The sequence below is a fragment of the Cololabis saira genome, chromosome 9, assembly GCF_033807715.1.
Source record: "Cololabis saira isolate AMF1-May2022 chromosome 9, fColSai1.1, whole genome shotgun sequence".
Classification (NCBI taxonomy): domain Eukaryota; kingdom Metazoa; phylum Chordata; class Actinopteri; order Beloniformes; family Belonidae; genus Cololabis; species Cololabis saira.
Window position 1 is genome coordinate 23,503,601 of NC_084595.1, and position 20,887 is coordinate 23,524,487.

Here is a 20,887-nt window from a genome sequence, read left to right on the forward strand (position 1 = left end):
ACCTTAGTCGGGCTGTAGTCAAACCGAACTGGAGCTCTTGAAATCGAGCTATTAGAGCCAGATAATGTGGTTCTAAATTGAGATATTTCAGCATGTATACGGCAAGTACGGTTAGCCGATCTATTGACTGGCCTGAGACCTCCACCTTCCAGAAGTGACGAGACCACGAAAGAGGAAATAACAACAGTCACGGCATGAGAACAACACAGTAGCAAAAGAAAAAGAGGAAGACTTTTGGTTACGTGCAACACGATCAGGCTTAGTATGTGTGAAATGTACAGAGCTGCTGCATTGTTGGCGTCCATATCTTCGCGTGTTGTTCTCACTTTTTTTACCTCCTTCTACGTTTGCTTCCAATCTGCCATGCTTATTTACTAATTGTTCTATCTATGTACCGGAAGAATGCCAATGTGAAAAGGCGTTTAGCGCCACCTAGCATCGTGGAGTCGAGCGCACCTCACTCAATAATTCAACTCTCTTCCTGTGCATCCTGTTCCAAATAAAAGAAACCCGCTATGAGCTGAGGGGGAAACTCATGTTTGAGATGTCTACAGCAAGAACTAATATTAAAAAGAGATGTACATCAATTAAGGCTAGAGAAATATGGAATAGTTGTGTTAACGACCTAAAAAGTGCAGTTCTATCTTCAAGTTTAAGGAAATGTTTAAAGAAAATACTGTAAATAAATATAAAACACTATAATTATAAAGTATATTATCAAAAACATTCTAGAATGTGAAACGTCAATTTTATATTTTGTCTTACTTATTTTTGTCTTCTTTATGTATTGTTTCCACAGAGTAATGTTAATGTCTCATATTTAAGCTGAACATAAGATAAAAAGGGGTAGGCACTATAAGCCACGGCTTCAGCCTACACCTTTTCGGCAAAAGAAATGTTTATTTTACCTTTTCTTCTTGTTTTGTAAAAAAGTGTGTACAAGCCAAAATAAAAGATTCATTCATTCATGTATACTCAGATTTCCCGGAAACTCCACTTAAAGCCTTAGCTGGATTATTGCCAATAGCTCGATTTAGATGTGCATGGCACTGTGAAAAACATTTCAAGTCTTGTCATCTCAAAGTTTTAATGAATACATATTGATTTGTCCATTTCTTTAAGATTCAAACAAAGAATACAAGAACCAGGGAATAATATTACTGCAATCATCTGAACGAGACAGTCTCATATAAGGACCTACGGTATATGTGCTTGGTTCCGAGGTCACACTAACTACTGACATTTGCTTGAAGAGTCATGCTAATCTGAAAACTGTGCGGTTTTACTTTGTGTACATATTATCAGGTCAACCTATGTGGGTTTTAAGATCGATACCAATTAAGAAAAAACTGCCAATAATTAGCTATCTATCTTATTAATCAATTTAGCTTAAATATTATTATTTATTGTCTTTTCTGTTTGTATCTGAATAAATAGACTTCAGAATAAATATGTACTTAACATACCGAAAACTTTTGCACAGTCCTTTATGTCAGTTAAAAATGCAGAAAACTCCAGTGACTTATCAACTGAAATTCAGTGTAAGCTACCGTGCCAGCCCATATGAGGAGGAACATGGCCTCCAACAGTGTGTCTTAATTTTTTGCCACTTGGTTTCCTGGCTGTCTCCTGTGTCCTTCTCATTTGTGCTGCATTAATGTGCTAATAAGAATATCCTTGAGCTAGGCAGAGAACCTAAAAGACAAATAAAACGAGAGTCAGATGAGGCATCTTGCTGTGTCTCTACATATCTTAAATTGACACATCCGCATCCCTGATGAAGTATTTACTGCCTCTCTGACGATGGTTCGTTGATGCGTGGCGATCAGCGCTGTGTTGCTGATGGTGATGTCAACATGCCATTGTGCTATTGATATTATCAGCCCGGATCCTCCCTCGCTGAAATCCTAGATGTCTCCGAAAATTCAGGATTAGGCTTCAATGTTTTGAAATTTTGATTAACCCAATTTTTTTCTTCTTTAAAAAAAAAAAAAGGTCCTGTTTAAACAGTAGGTCCGTGTTACATGACTCCTAATGTGACATTCATTACTGAAATTTAGCTAATTTATTCTTCATGCAGATTTTGTTTTGTTTTTTATTTAAACGTAAAAAGTGCATAATTTTGAGGTGACCCTCTCTATTTATGTTTGTTTCAGAAGAACGGGTTTGTGTACATGTGCAAGGTTGCGTGAGAGTTCTTCACTGACATGTGAATGGATAAGTGTGTGCAGCATGTTTGTGTGTTTTCTGTACTCTCTTTAAGCATGTGTGTGAGTTTGTATGCTTTTGTGTGTGTGCGTGCGTGTGTGTGTGTGTGTGTGTGTGTGTGTGTGTGTGTGTGTGTGTGTGTGTGTGTGTGTGTGTGTGTGTGTGTGTGTGTGTGTGTGTGTGTGTGTATACCGTGCCTGTCGGGATGTGGCGGCCCTCTCAGCCATGTCAGGGACAGCTTCGTTGAGGGTGGCAGCCGGGGAAAATGATGATGATGAAATTAAAATTCTGCGCCTGGCAGAAGGGGCTGCCGCGATTTCACTGGCGGCTGTGCGCATCGATCTGTTCCAGCATTTGACTTTCAACCATGACAAAACTGTGGGCAAATTAATTGTTCTCCAGGATATTAGGCATCAGAGTCCATTAATCCTCTCTGGAGCGCCACGCCGCATGAATACTAATCGTCTTTCCAGGCAGCTGTCTCATCCCTTACTCCCTTCTCTCTTTCTCTTCTCTTATTCTTCCTTATGGCCCTTCCTTTTTTGATTCCTGTTTTGCTCTTCATATATATTCTCTGCTCTGTTGTTTCTTTATTCCTTTCTCTTTCAATGCATCATTGTATCCGAGTTTTATCCTTTCCAGTCTTTGTAAGTTTTATCTTCCATTTCTACTCCCTAAAAACAGATTATAAATTTGGTTTTGTTTAATCAGAGAGCTTTCTAAAGGAATGATCATCATCAGAAGAGTCACGTGACCTGCGGCAGGAACACTGTGTCCAAGTGATTGTTTAAATTTTTTGGCTTACCAAAAGGGAAGAAAGTGGAATCTAAGAAAGGTGACGATTAGGAGAAAATAGTCTGTCAAGGCGCTGAAATGGGTTTTTGAATTATACAGTGTCTTTCTGTATATTTCATCTATATTACTTTGCCCAGATAAGACTGTGCTAATGGTTTAGTATTAGTCTCTATAAGGATCGGCTTGGCATTTGAGAGAGGGAGGAAAGAAATAGCCCCCAACGCCAATTATGTAAGATATTAACACATTAGTCGGAGAAGGGTCTAATTGGATGGCAACCCTGCGCACCATGACAACAATCACCTAGACCCTGTTTATCTTGTAATTGATAGTCTGGAACTTAAGCAGCAAACGCATCAAAAATTCATACAGCAAAGTGAGTAGTGGCCATTCCTTTCAAGCAAAGTATTGATTAGTTTTTATTTTCCTCCTCCTAACCAGGTAATTTTTAAAGTTTTGGGACAGGCCTGCGTTATTGACGTTTTACTGTGGTGTGATAGATGGTCGAGGGACTGTGGCAGTAATGCTCTAAGTTATTTGACATTAAAGAAGGAGGGGTCATGGATCCACACGCTATATATTCACAACCCTTGCTTATTGACAAACCATCTCAGCTATTGGCTACGTCCCATAATAAATATGTATGTTGTAGATTGGTATTTTTTTCAATGCACAAATAATAGGTGTCATGTGCATTGTTGAGCTACTAACTCAAGAGAAAGGTCTCACATCATTATGAACAAATTTAAAAAGAATGATAATAACAAACCTATGACTTGGCTTGATGAAACCTGCATTAGCTCTGGAAATACAGACACTAATGGCTATAAAAGAGCATTAATTGGGCTCCACACTGTGTTGCACAAATATCGGAGAGCCACTGAAGGAGCTGTTATGGTTATGAATGGCGGCACGCGGTGCCCAGAAAAACATAAACCTTAAAGATGAAGTTAAACACGAGATGAAACATATTTTGCAGTCCAATTCTAAAAAGTTTTCTCAGTGGAACTGGATTTTAAGTGACCAAATTATGCTTTACCATGCTTTTATTCTTATCTACAGTATTGTAATTATTAAATTATTACACTTCACATTGAACTGTTTATGAACAAGGACCTGTACGCTGCTGAATTTGCAGACAGATGGAAGTTAGTAGTTTTCCAACTGTAAGTGGTAGAAAATTCAATTAAAAATGAATTTACTCTATTATTAATTAACACGGTGTTGTGTTAACAACTGGTGTGTGTGTATGAATTTTACTGCAAACATTGACCATAGTAGTTCAGCACCACATGTACCATATAGAGATCTCTGGCCGTTGTTGCAGTTCATCATTCTGTCTGCTTTCATATCATGAATCTGATTCTCACTGAACATGTAATGAAGGGGTTAATGTGATGAGGCCATTTACAGGAAATGTTGAAAATGTAATGACAATAACAATTTTGATATGTTGAAAATGTGTGTTTGACTGGCAACAGGAGTTGTGCATGTTCATGAGCCATTAGCTCTGCCCATGGGTGAGCCTCCAGGAATTTGACCAATTAAAAATCACTTGAACTGAATCTGCTCATTTTCAGGAAGAGCCTCTCCTTATGATTCTCCATATTTTCCATTCTGAAATAATAAGGTCTTTTGGAGTTATATTGGGTGCAGAGCTATTCCAGAGGTACCAGGGATTAGAATTAGATGGCTGAAATGAGCATAGTATGGGCATTATAAGATAATAAGTAAACTCAGTTATTCTTGTAGTGAAACCTGCAACTACAGACAGCTTGTCCTTCAAAAGTGTTGCATTTTTTTCAAAATTATTTTTATCCCCGATTTTTTTCCCAGGCGGAGGTAGTGCATGGAAGGATCACGTTATTCTAGCCGGATCCTCCCCACCCCATCTGGCAGTGTTTTAATAAAGGGGCAAATTAGCTAGCCTTTGCCAACCCCACCCAGGGTGTGCTGAAGTCATGGGGGATTTAAGCACTCAGCACCCACAGAAATGAACCCAGGATCTTCTAGCTGTGAGCTGGCTGCACTACCAGCTGCGCCACCGTGCCCCCAAAAGTGTTGCATTTTTGACATTGACCATCCAACTCAGTGGGCAGGACTTGTGTAGCTTATCCACAGATACTGATGTCTGATTGGCTGCCGCACACAGCAATTCAAGACAAATCGACGTCAGATTATGGGTTTAGAACAACCAGAATACATATTCCAAAACATTTGGGTTGTAATTGTCCTTACGTGGGTTTGGAAGAGACTGCAAGGAAACAACCAAGAAAAATATCTTAGTGTCGAGAAGGATCATCAGGAGATGCAGTGGTAAGTAAGGTGGATCGAATATCAACCAAAAAAAATGTAACAATTCCTTTCAATCAGATGTCAGGGTCTGTGGACAAGCCACAGAAGTCCCGCCCACTGCGTTTGATGGCTGGGTTTGACAATTTAAATTATTCACCGACAACGGCTTGATATAAATAAATACAAAGTGAAATAATTAAATAGATTTTTAAATGCATTATTTTCTTAAAAACTGACATTTTAGTATCTAAATTAATTATGTAAAAATGTAGGTAACATTTTTTAATAGCATGATAAGCATGATGAGCATATAATTATTTGTTGATATATTTAATGATTTAATGATATATTTAATTATTTAGTGGTAAATTTAATTATTTAATGATGAGAACGTATACTGAGGTATGAAGACGTATTTGACATGTTCTGGATGACCACAGAACTTACTGAACATATTTCCAACTTAGAGCTACCTTATAAAGGCGCATTTGTACTGATGTGTTCACAGGAGGAACACATCAGTACTTGCCTCAAGACTCTGGTGAGCAGATGTCCATCTGAGGGAATGAGCATCCAGCAAGACTGACACGTGAATACATAATAGCTGTCCTCCAACATCAACATGACCTTGTCATAAGAGTGTCATGGTCCCTTTAACAGGCTGGGCCTGGTGTGTGTGAGACTGTGCATGCGCATGAGAGGCGCGTGGAAGAGAGGGATGAGTGGTACGGCATGGATGCGCCGTGGCTCATCAGGCTAAATGAGGGTCTGGGTCTTCTTTACCAGCTACTGTTTTTGAGTTGTGAGGGGGTTTAACCATGAGCGCTGCTCATCCCTGGAGCACAGTGCAGCTCCCCTGTGCTGTAGTTTGGAAGTTTGATATGTATGACCAGCTTATGGTGGCCACTAATGATGCCCGAGAGGGTTTGGGACCTGCATCATCTCCATCAGAGAGTAAGCATGAGGGTGATGGTGGCAGTGGCGAAACAACTCAGCACCGGGCCCCGATGCAAGATCATTAAACCGGGCCCTGCCCATCACAATGCAAAACAGACACACTGTGATTGACGCAATCTCACAGCATATGCATCACCATTCAAATGACAACGGGCACTACTTTAACCCTTAACACAACCACAGCGCAGATAGATATGTTTAAAAAAAATCCACATCAATAACACAAGCACATTGCAATTTGATGACACGGCAGAACACCACATAAAAACAATCATAGCGCATAAACACAACAAAAAGCACATATAACCAACAGCATAACGCACACAGTGCGCCGGTGTGCGACAGAACACCAGCAGTGCCAACAGCTGAGAATAAACCCACAAATAAAAACATCATAAACACGCATAAACACAAACAAACTAGTGATAGACTATCACTATAACAAATATTAATAATTACTATTAGTAATTACTTACCATTACAGTTTGACTTTCCGGGCCTTCCGCTGGGCAAAGTCATTAATTATTTCCTGACAACAGTTCAACTCTGAAGGCTGATTTATGGTTCCGTGTTAAACCAACGCAGAGTCTACGTGCGGGGCCCTATGCAGTCGCATTGTCTGCATATATGGTAGTTTCGCCACTGGATGGTGGATACTCCTTGCCGGGAGGCTTCTTGGTAGAATTCCTCAAGGTTTTTGGCATGACTATGATGTTGATGTGGCTAATGTGACTTCTGCGATATCTAACACGGCTTCAAGGGGCAAAATATTTGTAGGCTACTTCAGGTCATTGTCGGCGATACGCTGCAGCATGCTATGAATCAGTGGACATAAGTTGTGAACACCGCCAACAAGAAAACATTGGTATAAGTCATCCATATGTTATTGAAATGTTCTGTATAAGTTACTCTTATGTTGTATATGTCGAGTTGTCAAGTTTATGTTGTGTACATCAAGGTGTGACAGGGCCTTGAAGTCCATCTTTTGAAGGTCTGGGGGCTGCCATGTTGGCAGGAGCTGACTCTGCCCAACCCCGGTTGATCCAAAAATGGGCCAATGGGAGGATCAAATAGCCTGGCTGTGACTTTAGTTAACCCAAGCTAGTTATTTTAACATAGCTTACCTCATGCTAACTTGTGATGCTAGCTGCAATCCCCTTATCTCCTTAAATGCAATCTTAATTCTGATCATATGTGTCTGTTCATCCTCATTTCAGATGCTGCTACTGAAACTACCCCTGAAACAAGGCTGCCAAGGCTAAAAAAAACAAAACAATGATACATTTAGTTAAGCTAGAGCTAGGGCTGTGCGATTAATCGATTTTAAATCTAAATCGGATTTATTAATCAAAATCGATGTTAAAAAAGGAAAATCGGAAAATCGATTTTCCTTTTTTGCAGCTGGCTGCATTACAGACAGAGCTCGTCTAGTCATCTTTGGTCAAGAAAATTGTAAATGTTGTCACTTTACTAAACTCAAGGAGGATTTACAGTATCTTTCAATTGCACTTCATTCCCAATAGGGAAATTTGTTTGCTATTTTTCTTTAAAAATAAAGATAAAATATTTTAAACAATTTATTCCATAGTCTTTTGTAGTTTTACCAAAAAAATCGAAATCGAAAATCGGGTTTTCAGAGAGAAAAATCGGGATTTTATTTTTGTCCAAAATCGCCCAGCCCTAGCTAGAGCTAATCCACTAGTCTTTGAAGGGTCCGCAGCTCCGAAGTCGACTTTACTGAAACTGCCAAGTTGCAATCAGCTTTAATGTTTAGATTATAAATATGTTCTCTTCACAACAACTTCAGGGTTATAGTAACCTGTTTCATGTAAAACACCCATCTTCTACACAAAATTATATATACACATTTATATATATATATATATATATATATATATATATATATATATATATATATATATTAGTGCTGGCCAACGATTAAAATTTTTAATCTTAATTAATCCATGATTTCTGTAATTAACTGCGATTAATCGCATATTTATTTCATATTTATTCACACATTTTGTGCTGTTCTAAATTACCTCAAGGTATTTTTTTTAAATGTTTTTAATACCGTTAACAACCTGAGAAAGGGCAAATATGCTGCTTTATGCCAATGTTTATTCAATTTCCACAAAAAAGGCTTTTGACCTGAATGTAACATAAATACAAACACAATGTAGTCCCCAACTTTACACTTGGAAAGACTAATTTAAGATTCCTGTTTTAAGCAGCTCAGTGTAAAACAATGAACCATATGCATCAAGAAGTGCATTGGTCAGTTAAATTTTCCCTGTAATTATGTCTCTCATATGGAGGAAAATAAAAGGCTCAAAAAATATCCCCTTCTCCTAAGTGGGTTAAAAACAGGGGGATACAAAAACTGAATTACAAACAAATAAAGTGCACATGTAATGGAACGGGAGTAACTCAGCCATTTCCTCACCTGAATCCTCAGTGCGAATCGCAGTGTGCGCCCGTCTGTGCGCGCGCGCGCGCGTGTGTGTGTGTGTGCGGCGGCGGGGGGGAGCATTGTTGAGTTTTATGTTTTATGTAAAGCGCTTTGCGTTGCATTTCTTATTTTGTAAGAAAAGCGCTTAACAAATGCAGTTTGATTTGATTTGACTCGTCCTTTTTTGCAAGCTGCTATCCAGCGTTGTCTGATTTTGACGAGGGGGGGAGGGCGGAGCAGCGCTGCGCTCTCTGGTATTTGAGACTCAACGTACTTCGGTGGTAATTCATTTCAAATCGATGGTACATGTAAATAACTTCAGTCTTGTCCAGCGAACCATCTGGCATCTTTTTGAAAGTGAACTTGCTGTTCAAAAGTCGCTTTTCATTCTCCATCTTTCAGTTCACCAGACTTTTCCTCGAACTACGGGTGCCGTCAAGCGCCTGAAATGATATGCACCTTTTTTTTTTCTTTTTTTTTTTTTTAATTGTGTGCGTTAAAAAAATTTTCGGCGTTAAGAGAACGTTAAGTTAACGCGTCGTTAACGCACTAACTTGGACAGCCCTAATATATATATATATATATATATATATATGTGTATACAGAGTATGTGCACTCTACTTCAACTACCGGGTATGCTCAAATCAAAGAACTCAGCTTTCCTTCAGTGACAAAAGAATGACTCCTAATATCCAACAAGTCTGTGGAATTAAAAATTAATAATATTATCTTCATTTGAGTTTCATTGGGACTTTGTGGAAATCCACTCATTGTAATGACTGATCGACATTCATATAATGTAGTAAAATTAAAATTTTCATGACCACTTGGCGACAGAATTACACAAAGAAAAGAAAAAAAAAGAGAGTGATTAACTTTCCCAAAAAGTATAATTTGACTATACTGAGCCAGAGTCTCTACTTTTTTTATATATTCACGCTGGCAAACTTTCCATTACACACCCTGGACTTTGGCTTAACTTACATTACTGTTGTTTAACATGAAATCAAACATTCTTAAATCTAAACTACAAATGGCAAATGTTTTGCAATTGTCAATAGTTCCCATCAGTAACAAAATCTAGCAAGTCTCACACAGACAAAGGCAAAATATTTTTTGTAAAAAGAAAAAAGTAATAGCCTATAACAAATTCAAAAGTGTTTTGTAACCTGAATCAGCATATGTCAACAACTTAAATCAATAAATTGGACCATCTCCCCATCGCCCACATCACACCAAGTCAAATAAACGTTATCAACTTAATTTAGGCACATTTCCACTAGTACGAGTTCAGTGTAAATCTGGCAGACAGGAACCTCTAACAGAGCCGACCGAAGAAGAACATAAATAACAGATTGTACTTGCATTTTTTTTTTTTTTTTTAAACATACAATGCGGTTGTAGCGATTGAGATTAAAAGAACCCCCGTCACCCCCGCCGGACCTCTATTGGTGTAATATGGCAACAAGACCTAAACTGACTTGTGGGTCTATCCATCGTTTTTTTCATGTACTGTACATCAAATATACTCGTGGCAAAATGTCTCTAATGTCTCGCGTCCAATATCTTTTGAGCTTTTACACTATTCAGCTTGGCTCTGCTCAGCTCTACACTACAGGTTTTCCACTAGGTGATAGTACCTGTTAGTAACTCCTGTTTTTGCACCAGGGTTCTAAATGAGCTGAGTCAGGCTGAAAATGCAATGTTGCCAGGCTGCAGGCCAATGTTTAGCCTAATTGTAACATATCTGATGAGTCTTGAAGGCATCTCTTCCACATCCACCATATTTAAAACCTGCCAACAGTGACTACGGTAGGCTATTTACTTTACACCTACACTTTGGAATGGGAAAAGATGGCAAGCACACCTACTCCATGGTGCAGGATCTGTACTACCTGTAGTATCAATAGACTGCCACAACCACACTTGTCTGCACTTAAATATCCCCACACTCTGGTCAGAACACTGAGGTCCAAAAAACAATTGTTGCTGGTCATTCTCAGAGCCAGGCTCAAAATCTGAGGAGCCAGACAATCTTTGGTGGCGGGCCCTAATCTGTGGATCAATCTAGTCCTCCACATAAGAAAGAGTTTCCTCTCTTTATCAAGAGCTGGTCAGCATCACTGAAACAATCAGTAATCCTGCACAAATAAATAGTAGGTATAGCCTCCATGAGGGACTTTCTAGTGTTTTACTTATAGCATGTTAATTTACATGTTTCTTTCTGTAATACTTTTCATCCTCAAGGACAGTATTCTTGTGTATATCTGGAAATATTGGCCACTGTATCCTTTAATGTACTCAAAAGATGTTTAGATGAGATGGCACAGTGATGACTGCTGTCACATCACAGCGAGAAGATTCTGGGTTCAGACTTGCTGGTCGGCTGATTCCCTGATGTAAGCAGTTTGCATGTTCTTCCTGTGTCTTTCTAGGTATTCTGTGGATGATTCATTTTTCACTTGCAGTTTAAATGCATTCATGTTAGGGCCCTCAAGACACCAAGTCAACAATCAGCTGTCAGGAATGTTGAGAGCGTTGGCGAATGTCTGTCTCTCTTGTCTTTTTGCTGCGTAAAGTACCTTCGGTGTCAAACCCTGTAAGAACCCGTAGGACCCATTGAGGTATTTTTAGCTATTTCAGCATGTCAACATGTTGCACTGATTATGAACAAAAATGCATGCTTGTGCATGCCTAAAACAATATATATTTCAACCATTTTATATCACTTTTTTCTGCTGTTATATTTGGTATGAATGCAAATATGCGATTATAAAATCCCTGGTAAGAAGAAACTGATTAGATATGGCTCAGGAAGTGTTAAGGGTGCACTAGTATGTGTAACTCTGGATGGTATATAAAATATTTTCCTGCTTTAGGGATAGTATTTACTTTCTGGGTTAATGGAAACTTCACTGCAGCATTGAGAAAGGGAAATTTTTGCAGTTTTGCCGTCTGCTTTTATGGACTATGCACATGGCATTACTGCAAAAGAAACATTACGATCAGTTTCACTGTCAAGCTAGTATTTCGTTAGCTCTTCCAAACAGTAGCATCTGAGATTATGAGAATTCTCACAGATGTTAGTGGACATGCTAACCCACACAAAGTGTTCATCAAGGCATTATTTAAATTGTTTTAATTATGCATAAGGCATAAAAATATGCTAGGTCATACTTATAAAAATGAGAATCAGAAGTAAATATCTGGCTCAAATAAAGGCTTTGAACCCCAGGAGGTCAGTGGGGCAAGACAGTTCAGGGGGGCGTCCTCGGGGCCGGGCAGACCGACAAGACAGTTCCAGGGGCCGTCCAGGAGACCGGGCCGATCAGAGAGACAGTTCAGGAGGCCGACCTCGGAGCCGAACTCGGGACCGGGCACACCGGCCAGACAGGTCAGAGGGCCGTTCTCGGGACTGAGCAGACGGGGCAGAGGAAAACTCTCGGGACAGGGCAGAGGGTGGCTTCAGGGCAGACAGGATCCACGGTGCCGGCTGAGGTGCGTCCGGGAACACCACTGGAACATGAGGAGGTGTGTCCAGTACCCCCCCCTCAACGAACACCACCCGGCGTTCTACCCGGCTTGTCCGGGAAACTGTGCAGGCGGGGTGACCAATTATCAGTCAGGTGGGAGGCGAGGCGATGGCCGGAGGGCTGAGCTCACTTGAGCCCATGGGTCTCAGTAGAGAAACATGGAGAGGTGTGTCCGGGACCACCGCCGGAACAGGAACAGAGCGAGGTGCGTCCGGGACCACCGCCAGAACAGGAACAGAGCGAGGTGCGTCCGGCACCACCGCTGGAACAGGAACAAGGCGAGGTTGGGGCGGCCACTGGCAGGATTCCCGGGATACTGGGTCGCGGACCGCCGGACTAACCGGGGAAGAGTTCCCCGGAAGCGGACCCACCACCCACGCTGGCTGGCTTGGCAGCCGACTGGCGAGAGCCGCCGTCAACCGTCACAGCTTCTCCATCATCTCCGTGTGCTGAGCTGCAAAAACCTCCTGCCGCTGGATCAGGCCAGCCACTGAAGCCTGCAAAGGCTGGACCTGGACCTGCATGGCCATGGCGGCTGCCTCCAACTGGTGAGTACGGCTGTTGGCCATCCGAATCTGCCTCTCCAGGGCAGCTGGCAATGAGCCACGCTCAGTGTCGGCTGAGTTCATCATGGCTAGTTCGTGCTGTTATGGATTTCTTTTCTGAACCCAAGCACAAGACAGCAAACAGGGTTAACTTAGCCAAAACGAGCTCCCCCGGCCACACGCCACGCCGACTCCCAGCACAACCGGGCCGCAGAGGAAAGCCAAGCAACACTCTGGCCTTTGTTCAAATTAATTTAAGATGCCACATTTCTTTCTCAGTGAATACCTTGACAGATCTTTTAAACTTGGAAAGTAAAGTAGTATAACTGTTTTTTTTAGTAACTCATCAAGTTGATGGTGGGCTTAAGTGTTGGGCTAATCACTCCAATACACAAGGCCGTGGAAGTAATTTTTAAATGTCTACAGTTGTGTTTATTTGGGCAGTTGATAACTATTGGCTCAAATGTCTATCAATATTGATTTAGTGCTCTGGAGATTATCTTGTGCGCTCAGCTGGCTTTACAATGTCTCACAAGCAGATTTCTTTGTTTTTCAGACAATTAATAAGCCTTTTGCTGATTATAAGCTAAGTTGTTTACATATATATATATATATATATATATATATATATATATATATTTATATACAGTTTTCCTCAACGTATTTAATGAGAAGATTTTACACTGAATGTTTAGTGTAACTTGGACAGAGTGCAATGGTGTCGATAGCCCCACAATTATACTTGTATCTTTGACCCTAAAAAATTGTCAATGACGTAAGGAGAGCAGGAGGAAAACTAGGAGTCAAAAGAGCAGAGTGTTAGAACAAAAGAATGAGAAGGAGAATGATGGAAATAGAGCATAGCAAGGTTGAGAAAGAAGGACCAGGAGAGCAAGTCCCTGTTGGAAACCTTCTGGCTAGATATCTCCTCTGCTCTCTGGCTGCCTTTCCTTGCTTCTAGTGCTAATTAATTGGGCTTGGGAATCAACACTCTCATCTTAAATCTGTTCTTTAATTGAGCAGTCCTTTCTGCCTGCTTTAGACAGCTCAGCATGCATCTTCTGGATGATTTGGAGCTAAACACAGTCACTTTATTACCAACCACATAACTTGAAAGTGGCAACCGCATACCACAATTAGCAAGTTGCTATTTTTAGGGCTCTTCATTATTTTACAAACTGTCTCGACAAAATGTGAAAATGAAATTGTGCGGGTCCACACACAACTTCATTTGGAGCCTGTTTTTGTAGGTGAATGTATTTACTGATTATTATTACAGGTGCCCTATATATATATATATATATATATATATATACTCAGCGGCCACTTTATTAGGTACACCTGTCCAACTGCTTGTTAACGCAAATGTCTAATCAGCCAATCACATGGTAGCAATTCAATGCATTTAGGCATGTAGACATGATCAAGACTATCTGCTGTAGTTAAAACCGAGCATTTCAGAAACTGCTTATCTACTGAAATTTTCACGCACAACCATCTCTTGCGTTTACAGAAAATGGTCCGAAAAAGAGAAAATATCCAGTGAGTGGCAGTTCTGTGGGCGCTAATGCCTTGTTGATGCCAGAGGTCAAACGAGAATTGCCAGACTGGTTCGAGGTGATACAAAGGCAACAGTAACTCAAATAACCAATCTTTAGACCGATGTTTGCAGAAGAGCATCTCTGACTCACAACACATCGAACCTTGAGGCGGATGAGCGACAGCAGCAGAAGACCACACCGGGTCCCACTCCTGTCAGTCAAGAAAAGGAAACTGAGGCTACAATACACAACCTTACCAAAATTGGACAACAGAAGATTGGAAAAACGTTGCCTGGTCTGATGTGTCTCCAATTATGCTGCGACATTCAGATGGTAGGGTCAGAATTTGGGATCAACAACATGAAAGCATGGATCCATCCTGCTTTGTATCAACGGTTCAGGCTGGTGGTGGTGGTTTAATGGTGTGGGGGATAATTTCCTGGCACATTTGGGCCCATTATTACCAATTGAGCATCGTGTCAACGCCACAGCCTACCTGAGACCATGTCCATCCCTTTATGACCACAGTGTACCCATCTCTTGATGGCTACTTCCAGCAGGATAACGCACCATGTCCTAAAGCACGAATCATCTAAGACTGGTTTCTTAAACATGACAATGAGTTCACTGTACTCACATGGCCTCCACAGTCACCAGATCTCGTTCCAATGGGGCACCTTTGGGATGAGGTGGAACGGGAGATTCTCATCATGGATGTGCAGCCGACAAATCTGCCACAACTGCGTGATGCCATCATGTCAATACGGACCTTGTTGAATCTTTGCCACGAAGGATTAAGGCAGTTCTGAAGGAAAATTGGGTCCAACCCGGTACTAGAAGGTGAACCTAATTAAGTGGCCGGTGAGTGTATATTTGGGTTTGTGTGTGCGTACATTAATATAAAGGCTCAGTTATACTGTGTGTGTGGACGGGTGTGAGTGTATATGTGTGTATATCTTCTTCGTTTGTGCACCAAGGCCAGCTGAAAAAAATTAAATAAAAAAAGAATAAAAGAAACATCATGTTTTGGTGCACCACAATGCCAAATAAGAAGAATGCCCACGGTAGTATCTGATAATTAGAAAGAGTAAAATGTGGATGAATATATGTTATTATCTAAGAAAGCAAAACATAGATAGAACAACAACTGGGCTCAAAGACATGGAGAAAGCCAGCAAGAAGGGGGAATCTTCCATCCACCTTGCATCCAGAAGTTTATTTGAGGGGTTACCATGACCTGGATGACAATAGTGTTTCTTGTGTCAGTGATATGAGTTAAGAAGTTATTTCACATTTAGAACTGTTGAAACTTTTCTGAGAACACAAAACGCCCAGTGTATTTAACGAGACTCTTTAGTTGGGTGAGAGGTATACAGGTTTTAAGCAGTGTTGGGCATCTTCCTTTAAAAAAAAAAAAAAAGTGAGCTACTCACAAAAACATGCAGCAGTCCTAGGCTATACACTGCCCCCTCTGGCCAGCTGGGGCGCCAGATGGGGTGGGGAGGATCTGGCCGGAATAACTTGATACTTCCACGACCTACGTCCGGCCGGAGAAGCCCCACCCTGTCTGGTGAAAAGAAGGGGCCTGCTCACTCCTCACCGTGGATTCACACCAGAAGCATCACAGGCCTCATAGGCGTCCGGCTGCCATTCATTTTGTATGAAAGCACGCTGCGAGAGGCGTCGGAGGCCACGGAGGCATTGGAGGCATTGGAGGCATTGGAGGCGTCGGGAGCAGCGCCTTGGAGGCGTCCAGAGCGTCAATTTGAAGTTGAGAGAATCTCAACTTTATGCAAATGAGGAGCGGCGACGCCGCAGCAGCATCCAATCAAAGACCGGGATTCCCGAAGCAAGAAGCCTCAATGCAGATTGTACTTTCGTGTACACACACATGTACACTCATTCACATGCATACATGCACATAGCTGTGCACTAAAACTTTTTATCAGGAATTAATATATTTCATCCAGCAAACTGACATTTTTGCTGGTTTGACTGCCGTTTTTACCTGAACTCTGCTCATGTGAAACATGTAACTGATGGTTGAGGAGCTGTATGGTCTGAACTATTTTATTTGCTACATCGATCTAACGCTAAATAATTAAAAACCGTGCTTATTAATCACAAAACACAGTGTAAACAATATGACCAAATCCGCTACGACCCGGTTTGTCAGTGGTGTTCACCGCAGACAGACGCAGCGTTCACCGGGAGCAACAGCTCGCTGATGGTTGCTGTTGATCCGTGGACCAACCTTGTTAAGGAGAGCATCAAATTCACTCTTTTCTATGCGGAAATAACGCCAAAATATAAAGAAGGCTTCCCAAAGTGTGATCCATGGTGAAATAGGAAACTGAAGATGTGCACGCTATATATATAGATATATGTAAGCTATATGCAGTTAGTTCACTCCAGTTCTGCAGTGCAGCTTGAAAGCCCCGCCTACTGCAGGCGTCGACAGGCAACGACAGACATTGGCAAGCAGCGCAATGCAGGCGTCCTGAGCCACCACAGGCGATTTTTGACGCTTTCGGTGTGAATCTAGGGTTAAGTTAAGGAGGAGACTTGAGCTCAGTGTGGGCCCTTCCGAGGTTGGTAGAGGGAGCAATGCCCAGGACTGACTTAGGTAGGAGCACTGGGTGATAAAAATCTGAAAAAATTGGGATACAATTATAAAAAAAAAAAAAAGTAATTAGTTATAGCTACAAATTACTTCTCCCAAAATGTAATTGCGTTAGTAACTCAATGGATATACTGCAGGGAGAATTGAGTTAGTAACTCAATTACCTCATTGTAAGAGAAACTAGTTACTGAACAAAGTAACTGATGTTATTTTTCATGTCCTATACGCTATTACTGTACATTTTATAACATCTTTAATGTCAAAGATGTTTATATTCACTCATTGAAGAATAAAGACACTATATACAGTATTTTATTACATTTTGTATGTATTTGAACTAAATAGAGTGCAGCCTGGCATATGATATGGATAGAAATAAAAATATATAAAAAATAAATATTGAAAATAAAATTCAAATGCAAAATATGCGCAGACAAATGAAAATGTGGCCTTTATGTAGTGCAGTGATTCTTAACCATAGGGCCGCGGCCCACACTTGGGCCGCAAGCGCCATCTAGTGGGCCGCCAAAAAAAATTCAGTTTTGTACGTGTGGGCCGCGAGGGCCGCAGGACTGCATAGCAACTCCCAACCAAATGAGGAGAAGAAGACACTCAGCTAGCTGTACGTGTAATAGTAAGAGAAATGGTGTGTATTTACTGAGAAAATCCTTCATTTTGCACAGAGTAGGTTTAGATCCGCCAGGATTAGGGATCGATTAATTGGGTCTGCGCCCAGAGCGAGCGAGCGCGGCGTGATCATTTATCCCGGCGCGTCCCCGCGGCCGGGGAGGTCGGCTGAGGCTGCCGCTCGGGCGGTGGGCTCCGTTGTTATTGCTGAAGGATGGTAGATGTAGATGCGTGGGCTGTCGTGTCTGCTGGACTGGACTGTTCGGGCTTTCGAAAAAGCATCGGAAAGTAACTGCTGCAGCGCGACCAGAGAGCTGCGGTGCGGGCTGTGCCCGTCGCAGCTGACCAGGCTCGGATGAGCCCGACACACTGAGTCCTGACAACTTATTAATGTAAATAACTTAAAGTAAAATCAAACTAAGTTTTGTCCTCGCTGTATTTTTAAATATGCAACCCGGAATGGACAAATTCATCCTGTTCAGTCTTCCCACTGGGACAAAACCAGTGTCTCATACGTTCAGAGACCGTGGCGTTCAAAGTGCGAAAGTGAAACGCCACTGAAACAAAACACAAAGTTTTTCATCAAACATATCCACTCAAGTCTGAACTGAAGTCACAGAAAAATAAACTGACCATCTTAAAACATCCTGCCCATGTTTGGGTCCAGATACAGCTGTGAAGCAGCTTTCTCCACAGTGAACATAATTAAAACTAAATATCGTTTCAGGCTCACCAATGAGCACCTTCACATGCATATGAGAACCTGACACCATCCAGCCCAGATTTAAAGTCCTGACAGAAGAAATTAGAGCTCAGTTCTCTCACTGAACAACAGAAAGTGGGGGCATAAGATTATAAGAGGGGAAGAAAGAAAAACTGCAAAACTGTTAAATTGTTAAGATGTGTTTATATTAATTTAGTATAAAAATGTGTTGAGACAATTAACAAAGAAAAGGGGAAATTCAAACTGCTGGTAGAGAAAAAATAAAATAAGATAGCATTTGAAAAATAAAATAAAATCTACTTTATTTTTAAGAGAAAAAAATATGTTTAATTCAAGTTAAACATGTTAATTGGCAAATATGTACTTTTTTTAATATAACAGTCAGATGCAGATGTTGATACAACTATGAGGCTACTTGAATACACACACACACACACACACACACACACACACACACACACACACACACACACACATATATATATATATATATATATATATATATATATATATATATATATATATATATTATGATGTTCTGGACCTTCGCTTGAGTAAATTTTCTCTAAATGGACCTCTTAAAGTTTTAGTTGAATACCCCTGCTATAGAGTGTTTATATTTAATGGGCCCCGGGCCACTCTGTACTGAAAAAATTGGGCCCCAAGGTCAGAAAGGTTAAGAACCCCTGATGTAGTGCAATTCTCTGTACCTTCATACCACTGCACAATAAACAGAGCACTATCCAACTCTTAAATATTCAGTAAAGTAATAAAAGTTAAATATTGACAATAAATAATATTTAGTTATTCACACACTTTACAATTAAGTGCAAAACTAAGACACACAAATGTAAACTTGGGTAAAAAGAAACAAAGGAAGACCTGGCCATTAAGTAGTGCAAATCTCTATTGAACAATAAACGCTATCCATTTCTTTATGTATATTAACATGATGTTCGTTCTCTGTGAAAATTAACAATACATGAATCTATACTAAAATACTCCAACTAAACCAGTAGTTGTAACGTAGGAGGAGAAGCCTTTCGAATCTTTTGTCAGACAGTCGTTCCTCTTCGGAGAGAAGACAAGCTTGCCCAGGTTGAACAGTCTTTCAACAGGTGTACTGGATGGAGTAGTAGCATTGTAACATAGTGAAATTTTCTTGATGAGAAAATCCACACAGAGAGTTTTGTGCTGAAGATCTAAAATGGTCTGCCACTTCATTTTCTGCTGAAGACGAGGTGTCCTCATCCTCTTTAAAGGAAAATAAATTGTTTTCTTTGGTTGAATCTGTGTGATGTAAATATGCGCTGGTACCTGGCTGTGGTTCTTCAAGGGCAACTTTCCGGGACTCTGCCAGCAAACTTGCCTTAGCCTCATCCTTTAACTCCTGTGACTGCAGCCAGCAAAATTAGAATTTTGGAAGAGTTGCGGCAGCAAGTATAGCCTCTTCATTTCCCAAGACATCTGCAAATCTGATTTTGATAGCGCTAAATGAAAAAAAATAGTCACATACAATGTATGCATCCATACAAATCAATGTTATTATTATAACAAGGGGGCTTTGTCGCAGTATAGTTGTTGCACGCTCGTGCTTCTGGGGTGGACCGACAGGACAGAGGACACGGGGTTTAGTGCAGAAATCTTTGGTTCTTTATTTCACCAAGACACCGATTGGCACTCAGCAGCTCTGTGTCCCTGTAGAGCAGAAGAACCGCTTGCTGGTGTGCAGCCACTGTTCAAATAGCCAGACAGGGTGGAGAGATTGATTGGGCACCAATCAGCAGAACCAGGCGCCACCTGTGTGCTGCTCCCCACAGACCCCGCCAAATCCTCCACCCTGCCACACACCCCATCCCCTGACTCAGGCCGTGGACGGTCCGGCCTAGCCAACTCCCCCTCCCCTCGGAGTGGAAGAAGAGGCCAGGGACCCCATCTGACCCCCCGGGCCTGAGGCCACCGGGTCCTCCAGGTTCTCGGGTCCTCCAGGTTGGGCCGACCGGTGAGACAGCTCCGGAGGCCGCCCTCTGGGCAGGGCCGACCGGCGAAACTGCTTTAGAGGCTGCCCTCTGGGCTGGGCCGACCGGCGAGACCGTTCGGGGGGTCGCCCTCAGGGACTGGGCCGAGGGTGGCCTTGGGTCAGACGGAATCCGCGGCCCCGGCCGAGGTGCGCCCAGGACCACCCCCTCCCCGATGCAGCATTGCTCCAGGAGCTGGTCCGCCTCCGGAGCCGTCGCGTCCAGGACTGCCTCTGGAGCCATCGCGTCCATGACCGCCTCCGGAGCCGTCGCGTCCAGGACCGCCAGCACCTCCGCCAGCACCTGCGCCAGCGTCTCGAGGGTCCGTTCCTCCGTCATCCTGTCGGGCCCCACGTTGGGCACCACTGTAGTACGCTCGTGCTACTGGGGTGGACCGACAGGACAGAGGACACAGGGTTTAGTGCAGAAATCTTTGGCTCTTAATTTCACCAAGACACCGATCGGCACTGCTCTGTGTCCCTGTAGAGCAGAAGAACCGCTTGCTGATGTGCAGCCGCTGTTCAAATAGCCAAGCAGGGTGGAGAGATTGATTGGGCACAGGTGTGTCC